The sequence below is a fragment of the Hordeum vulgare genome, chromosome 5H (assembly GCF_904849725.1).
Source record: "Hordeum vulgare subsp. vulgare chromosome 5H, MorexV3_pseudomolecules_assembly, whole genome shotgun sequence".
NCBI lineage: Eukaryota > Viridiplantae > Streptophyta > Magnoliopsida > Poales > Poaceae > Hordeum > Hordeum vulgare.
Genome location: NC_058522.1, coordinates 398338835 through 398345927, shown reverse-complemented (window position 1 = coordinate 398345927; position 7093 = coordinate 398338835).

Genomic DNA, 7093 nt, shown 5'->3' with positions numbered 1-7093 from the left:
GACCTCTATCCTTCAACTACTACAACTAGTAATGAATTTACAGAGAATCACAAGTCGACGCGCATGTCGTTATACAATATGATGACAACACTTTGGCTCCTGCCGGCTGACAATCATGACCCGCAAGCCATGTTAAATTACACACATGCATCACATACATATTAGCCATAGTATTCATATCATACCTGCAAAACAAACTTATGCATAGAATCGCACTCTACCGGTTTGCGTGATCATGTACGAAATACACAGTGCTACGCATACGGCAGTCCCGCTAGCCGATTAGCGGGCGGGGTTTGAAGGGGCAACACCCCTCGTCATTTTCAGAAATCACACATCAAATATGTACTCCGATCACGCCAAATTTTCTGCTCTGAGCAATCTGATCAATCATCACGAACCCGATTTGGATTTACGTTTCACTATTAACCCCGATGGCGAAAACCGACCGGTAGGGGTAGGTTGTGTCATGACCTTATCAATTCTGATTGACAGAAAACATAGCCTCAACGATCCTGATGTGCAGTTGATCACGTAAACCGTGCACATAGCCGATCTCTAGAACGACGAGGGATCTCATCCGCCGCGTCCACATATCAAATATGCATCCGATCTCAAATCAAAACCACTAGCAGAGGCTATGATACCATTGGTGGGTTCTACCGTAGGTGCATCGCATGTGAATTAAAAAAAATCATACACGTAGAACATCCAAGACCATGCTACGGAGATGGATCACAAATCTTTACCACTAGACGCGCAGTGCTATGCAACATAAGTAGAGTTGGGGCAGCGCGTCTGCGTGGTCCGTCTCCTCCTCATCTGATCTCCCCCAAACAGTCGGTCACCGGATCTTCTCCCTCGAACAGTGCACCACCTCTAACGGTATCCGCACGTGCAGGAGGAACACCGTGCGGTGGACTGCTAGGTCCAGATCACATAGTCGGTGGCGGCTAGTGGGGTGGCTAGGTGCAACACATGCAGAACCCTAATGACGGCGCCGAAGTGATGAACTGAATAAGTGTGCCGTGCCTCCACTATTTATAGGCATCCGTCACCAGCTCAACTCTTGGGCCTCGCACAGATCCTAAAGCCCATGTGTTCCTTCCCTTAAGCGTGCGCCCCCTTAGGTTCTCGTTCATTTGGCCGCGAGTCACATCACATCCGACTCGGCCAGTCGGTAGCGGCCTCTAGCAAAGCATGCCGACTCCAAGTGTTTGACGAAGATGGTTAGGCTAACCTATACTTCATACTTCTATTCCCTTTGCCACATGATATATGTAGTCGTGCACAAGGCAACATGGTCATCCTTGTTACAAAACGACCTCTTTCTCATTCCGATGAATCCGACCAACACTTTGGATTTTCTCATAATCCTAATCGCATGGCCATGCTTATCGAGGTTGGATCACGTGAGGGCCCCAGAGTATATCTCTCCTGAACGGAGGGGTAAATACCATCTTGCTCGACCATGTCTCGCAACATGGGTCTGGGCAAGCCCGAAACCTACCTTTGTAACTAACGAGTCATGGAATAGTGTTTGGTCGGCCCAAAGCAAGTCTGTCACCATCCCGAGTACATGCGACATATCATGTCTTAGGACATAGAACGTATGTTGTACTAGAGACTCATGGATGACCTATCGCTGTGTCTCATAGTTGGGTCTGTCCAACTGAGACATTATCTCGACTCGGATGCGACTATGTCGAATCTGACTAGATCTTTATGAGTCAATATTATCCGACTAGCATCCAATGCTACATGGTCAGTGAGACCAGACCATCTAGTGTGTTATATGATAGTCTAACTGGTTGCGCGTCCACACAACCCTTTCGACCAGGGACCATTTAGGACAATCATCATACGATGCATAGTATCACAAACAAGTCATGTACTTGCTAATACACATCATTAATAATGTCCAAGGACTATCTTCATTCATAAACACATCGGAAATATCATCATACACGATTTCCTCTAGGGCATATCTCCAACACACCTCACGCACGACGAGGGGCAGCGGCGATCCAGCCCCCATGTCGTGGACACCACGCTGGCGCTTCTCCTACTGCTCCCAGGCAAACGAGGCCTCCCATTCAGGGGAGTTTGCAGCGTACATGGGGTTGTACCGCTACTCTGGCATCGGCTGCTGCTGCCGGCGCCTCACCTCCTCCGCATGCGCCCGCGCCGACCGCGACATCGCTGGCACTGGGATCCTCTCCGGATTCAAATTCTAGTCGTGCGGCAACATGATATCGGGGTAGGGGAGGGGGATGCGACGTTCCTTGTGCCACCTCGCCCAGTGCACCGGTATGTTGACCCACTACCAAGGCGGACGAGAGGACGCCGGCGACGGGGGCACGCAGACAGGGAAGGCGAGGGACTTGCCATTGCCTTTGCTAGAACTCAAGAGGGATAAGAAACCCATGGTGGTAGGTAGAGTTTGTCGCCAGTGGGAGATCAGCGGATTTCTAGATGGGGATGGGGAAGAATTCTCGAAGAGGATGAGGCCAACCCCCCGCATGCTCGGATTAAAAAAAGGACACTTTGGGGGTCGCTGACGCGTGGGCCTGTGTTGGGCGGTTGTCGTTAATAAAGATGACACTAGTTTTGACTGGGCGCCACGTGTGGATGGGCATGGACATGAAAAGGCGCACGTCACGTCTACGTCGATGCCTTTCAACCCCAAATTTGGGCCTGAAATGGGTCGGTGCGGACGGGGAGCAGATGAAATGGGTCACCTGGTTGGAGTTTCTCTAAGGACATGTGCAACATTTTTTTAAACATGACAGCTTCATCCAAAATGTAAAATTGGGGAAGCAATGCACATTGCTCTAGTGATGACTTGCAAATTATGATCCACATTCATCCGCGTAACGAATGTCGGGAGCCCGCCATTCAGAACTAATTGGACGGGTACTATTAGTTGTAATAGTTTTTTTACACTTAGTAACATAATAAAAAACAAGTAAAATATGAGTATCTCCATTAGAGGAATAAAAATTCATATAATCAAAACCCCAAACATCAAGTGGTTCAATAACAAGTGAATAATTCATAGGCATTTCGTGACGCCTTTCAATATTACCAATTCTTTGACATTCATCGCCAGAGAGGACAAACTTACATGCATCTTTGAAAGAGTAGGCCAATAAAAACCAGATTATAGTACCTTATGTGCAGTTCTATCTTCAACGTGGTGCCCTGTGCATGTCTCGGAATGACACTTTCATAAGATTTATTATACTTCATGCTCGGGTACACAACGTCTTATAAAAAAATATTCCTTCTTTATAAAGATGTACGTCAGCCCAAAAATAATGCATTAAATCAAAAAGAACTTTTACTTTTTTGGTATGTGAAATTAGGTGGTATGTATTTAGCAATAATCTAATTAGCATAATCTGCGTACCAAGGAGTACTATGGGAAGCATTTATAACAGCTAATTGCTCATCGAAAACTATCATCAATAGGCAATGGGTCATCCAGAACATTTTCCATCCTAGAAAAATTATCTTCTACAGGATTCTGAGCTCCCTTTCTATCAATAATATGCAAATCAAATTCTTGAAGTAAAAGAACAAACAGTTTGGGGAACATTGCATGGAAAACAAAAGTTTTCCTACGCGCACCCAAGATCTATCTACGGAGATGTATAGCTACGAGAGGCGAAGTGCATCTACATACCCTTGTAGATCGCCAAGCGGAAGCGTTATGCAACATGGTTGATGTACTCGTACGTCTTCATGATCCAATCACGATCCGTCTCGATCTATAGCCAAACGGGCGACACCTCCGCATTCAGCACACGTGCGTCTCAATGACGTATCCACCTTCTTGATCTAGCAAGAGAGGGAGGAGAAGTTGATGGGATCTCAACTAGCACGATGGAGTGGTGGAGATGGTGGTGGATCAATCCCGGTAGGGCTTTGCCAAGTGCTACCGTAGATGCTATCCGAGGAGAAAATGGAGTAACGATAGATGGAAGGCTGCCACCGGGTGTGTGGATTGGTGTGTGAAACCGAGGCAACGGGGAGAGGGGAGCCACAACCTTGACCCCTCCTCCAAGGTAGGGTACGGCAACCAAGGGAGGTGTCCTCCCTTCACAAGGAAGGGAGGAGTCCCCTTCCTTCAAGGCACCTCCGGGGTGCCTTCTCCCTTTGGGACTCTTGCACCCAAGCCTAATTAGCCTCTAGGAGCGGATGCACCTAGCCAAGATGGCTAGGGCACACCCCTATGTGTTGGGGAACGTCGCATGGGAAACAAAAAGTTTCCTACGCACACGCAATACCTATCCATGGTGATGATCATCTATGAGAGGGGATAGTGCATCTACATACCCTTGTAGATCGCTAAGCGGAAGCGTATATAACGCGGTTGATGTAGTGGAACATCTCCGCGATCAAAATTGAAGCCCGTCCCTCGATCTCACCACGATCCGTCCCGCGATCCCATCATGATCCATCCTGATCTAGTGCCGAAGGGACGGCACCTCCGCGGTCAGCACACATAAACTCAATGACGATCTCCGCCTTCTTGATCCAGCAAGAGGGGCGAAGAGGTAGATGAGTTCTCCAACACGGCGTCATGGTGGTGGTGGTGGTGGAGCTATTCCAGCAGGGCTTCGTCTAAGCACCGCTGAAACTAGACTAGAGGAGAAATAGATCTAAAGAGGGAGGGCAGCACGTGGCTGTTTTCTGTGTCTCAAAAACCCTCAATACCTCTAGTATATATAGGAGGGAGGGAGGGGAGGAGGCAGCCTCAAACCCTCAAGGTTTGGCCGAAATTGGAGGTGGAGGAGTCCTACTCAAATCCTACTCCTAGTGGGAGCTTATGTCAGCCCACTAGGGGCTGGTTTGTATCCTCCCACAGCCCATAAGGCCCCTCGGGGCGTGACACCCCTCCCGATGGTCCCCAGTACCCTCCCGGCACTCCCGTTACACTACCGATGAACCCGAAACTTTTCCGATGACCAAAAAAGGACTTCCTACATAATAATCTTTACCTTCGGACCATTCTGGAGCTCCTCGTGACGTCCGGGATCTCATCCGGGACTCCAAACAACTTTCGGTTACCAACACCTATAACTCAATGCTAGCAGTCCCCGGCAACGACATTAGAGAAATGCTGTTGACGTGTTCCTGACTTGATGCCTCCACGGCAAGGAAGCCAGAACTGCTCCCAGTTGCTCAACAATTAGCAATTGTCTTGCAATGGCCCACCAGCGCGTGGGTTCGCGACAGTTTTCGAGGGTAGAGTATTCAACCCAAATTTGTTGGTTTGCCCGACAGGAAGTGAAAGGATACTCTCAAGTATTAGCAGCTGAATGTGTCAGATTCAACCACACCTGAAAGATTAGTATCTGCAAGCAAAGTAGTATGATAGCAACGGTGCCAGAAACGATCTGTTGACTGCAGACTATTCCTAACGATTGTATCAATGGCGCCAGAAGTTGACCGTGGACAGAAAAATATTCTTTCCCGTCAACGGCGCGAGAAAAAGTATTGTAGCAGGTAGCAACAGTGTAACGAGTAACAACAGTGGCAAGGAACAGCAGTAGTGACAGCAGTAGCAAGTAGCAACAATAGCAAGTAACAGCAGTAGCAAGTAGCAGCAGAGCAAAGCAAGTAACAGCAGCAGCAACAGTAGTAACAGCACAAGAGCAAAACAAGTAACAACAGGAGAGCAAAACAAGTAACAGCAGCAGTGGGACAAACTCGTAGGCAATGGGTCGGTGATTTGTTTGGATGACATTCATCATGCAACAACTATAACACAGAGAGATATGTGGCTAGCTCCCGTTCGTCAATATGATGTAGGCATGCATTCCGTGTGTAGTCATACGTGCTTAGGGAAAAGAACTTGCATGACATCTATTGTCCATCCCTCCCGTGGCAGCGGGGTCCAAAAGGATAGTACAGGATATTAAGGTTCTCCTTTTAATAAAGAATCGGAACAATGCATTAGCACTTAGTGAACACATGAACTCCTCAAACTATGGTCATCACTGGGAGTGGTTCCGGTTATTGTCACTCCGGGGTTGCCGGATCATAACACATAGTAGGTAACTACAACTTGCAAGATCGGATCTAAAACACACATATATTGGTGACAACATAATAATTTCAGATCTGAAATCATGGCACTCGAGCCCTAGTGACAAGCATTGAGCATGGAAAAGTAGTAGCAACATCAATCTCAGAACATAGTGGATACTAGGGATCAATCCCCGTCAAAACAAACTAGATTACATGATATATCTCATCCTACTCATCACCACCCAGCGAGCCTACGAATAGATTACTCACGAACGATGAAGAGCTTCATGGAATTGGAGAGGGAAGAAGGTTGATGATGACGATGGCGACGATTTCCCCTCTCCGGAGCCCAAAATGGACTCCAGATCTGCCCTCTAGATGAAGAACAGGATGTGGTGGCGCCTTCGTATCGCAAACGCGATGAAATCTTCTCTCCTTATTTTTTCGGGATGAAAGTGAATTTATAGAGCTGAGTTTGGGGGCGGCAGAGCCACGTGGGCCCCAGAAGCTTGGTAGCCGCCACGAGGGGCGACGGCTACAGGGCTTGTGGCCCACTGGCCCATCCCCTCTGGTGGATCTTTGCGCAGGTATTTTTCATATTTTCCAGAAATATTCTCCGTAAATTTTTAGGACGTTCCGAGAACTTTCATTTCTGCACAAAAACAACACCAAGGCAATTCTACTGAAAACAACGTGAGTCCAGGTTAGTTCCATTCAAATCATGCAAATTAGAGTCCAAAACAAGGGCAAAAGAGTTTGGAAAAGTAGATACGATGGAGATGTATCAACTCCCCCAAGCTTAAAACCTTGCTTGTCCTCAAGCAACTCAGTTGACAAACTGAAAGAGAAAGAAAAACTTTGACAAACTCTGTTTGATCTTGTTGTTGCAACTATGTCTAACTCATAACCAGAATTTCAGCAAGATCACAAGTTAACCACATAGGCAAGTGACACAAAGGTCTCACGGTAAACTAATATCAATGGCATAATAAGCTAGCGAGCAAATAATAATGAGTTTCAGATACCAACAATTCAATCAAAACAAGCATGAAGC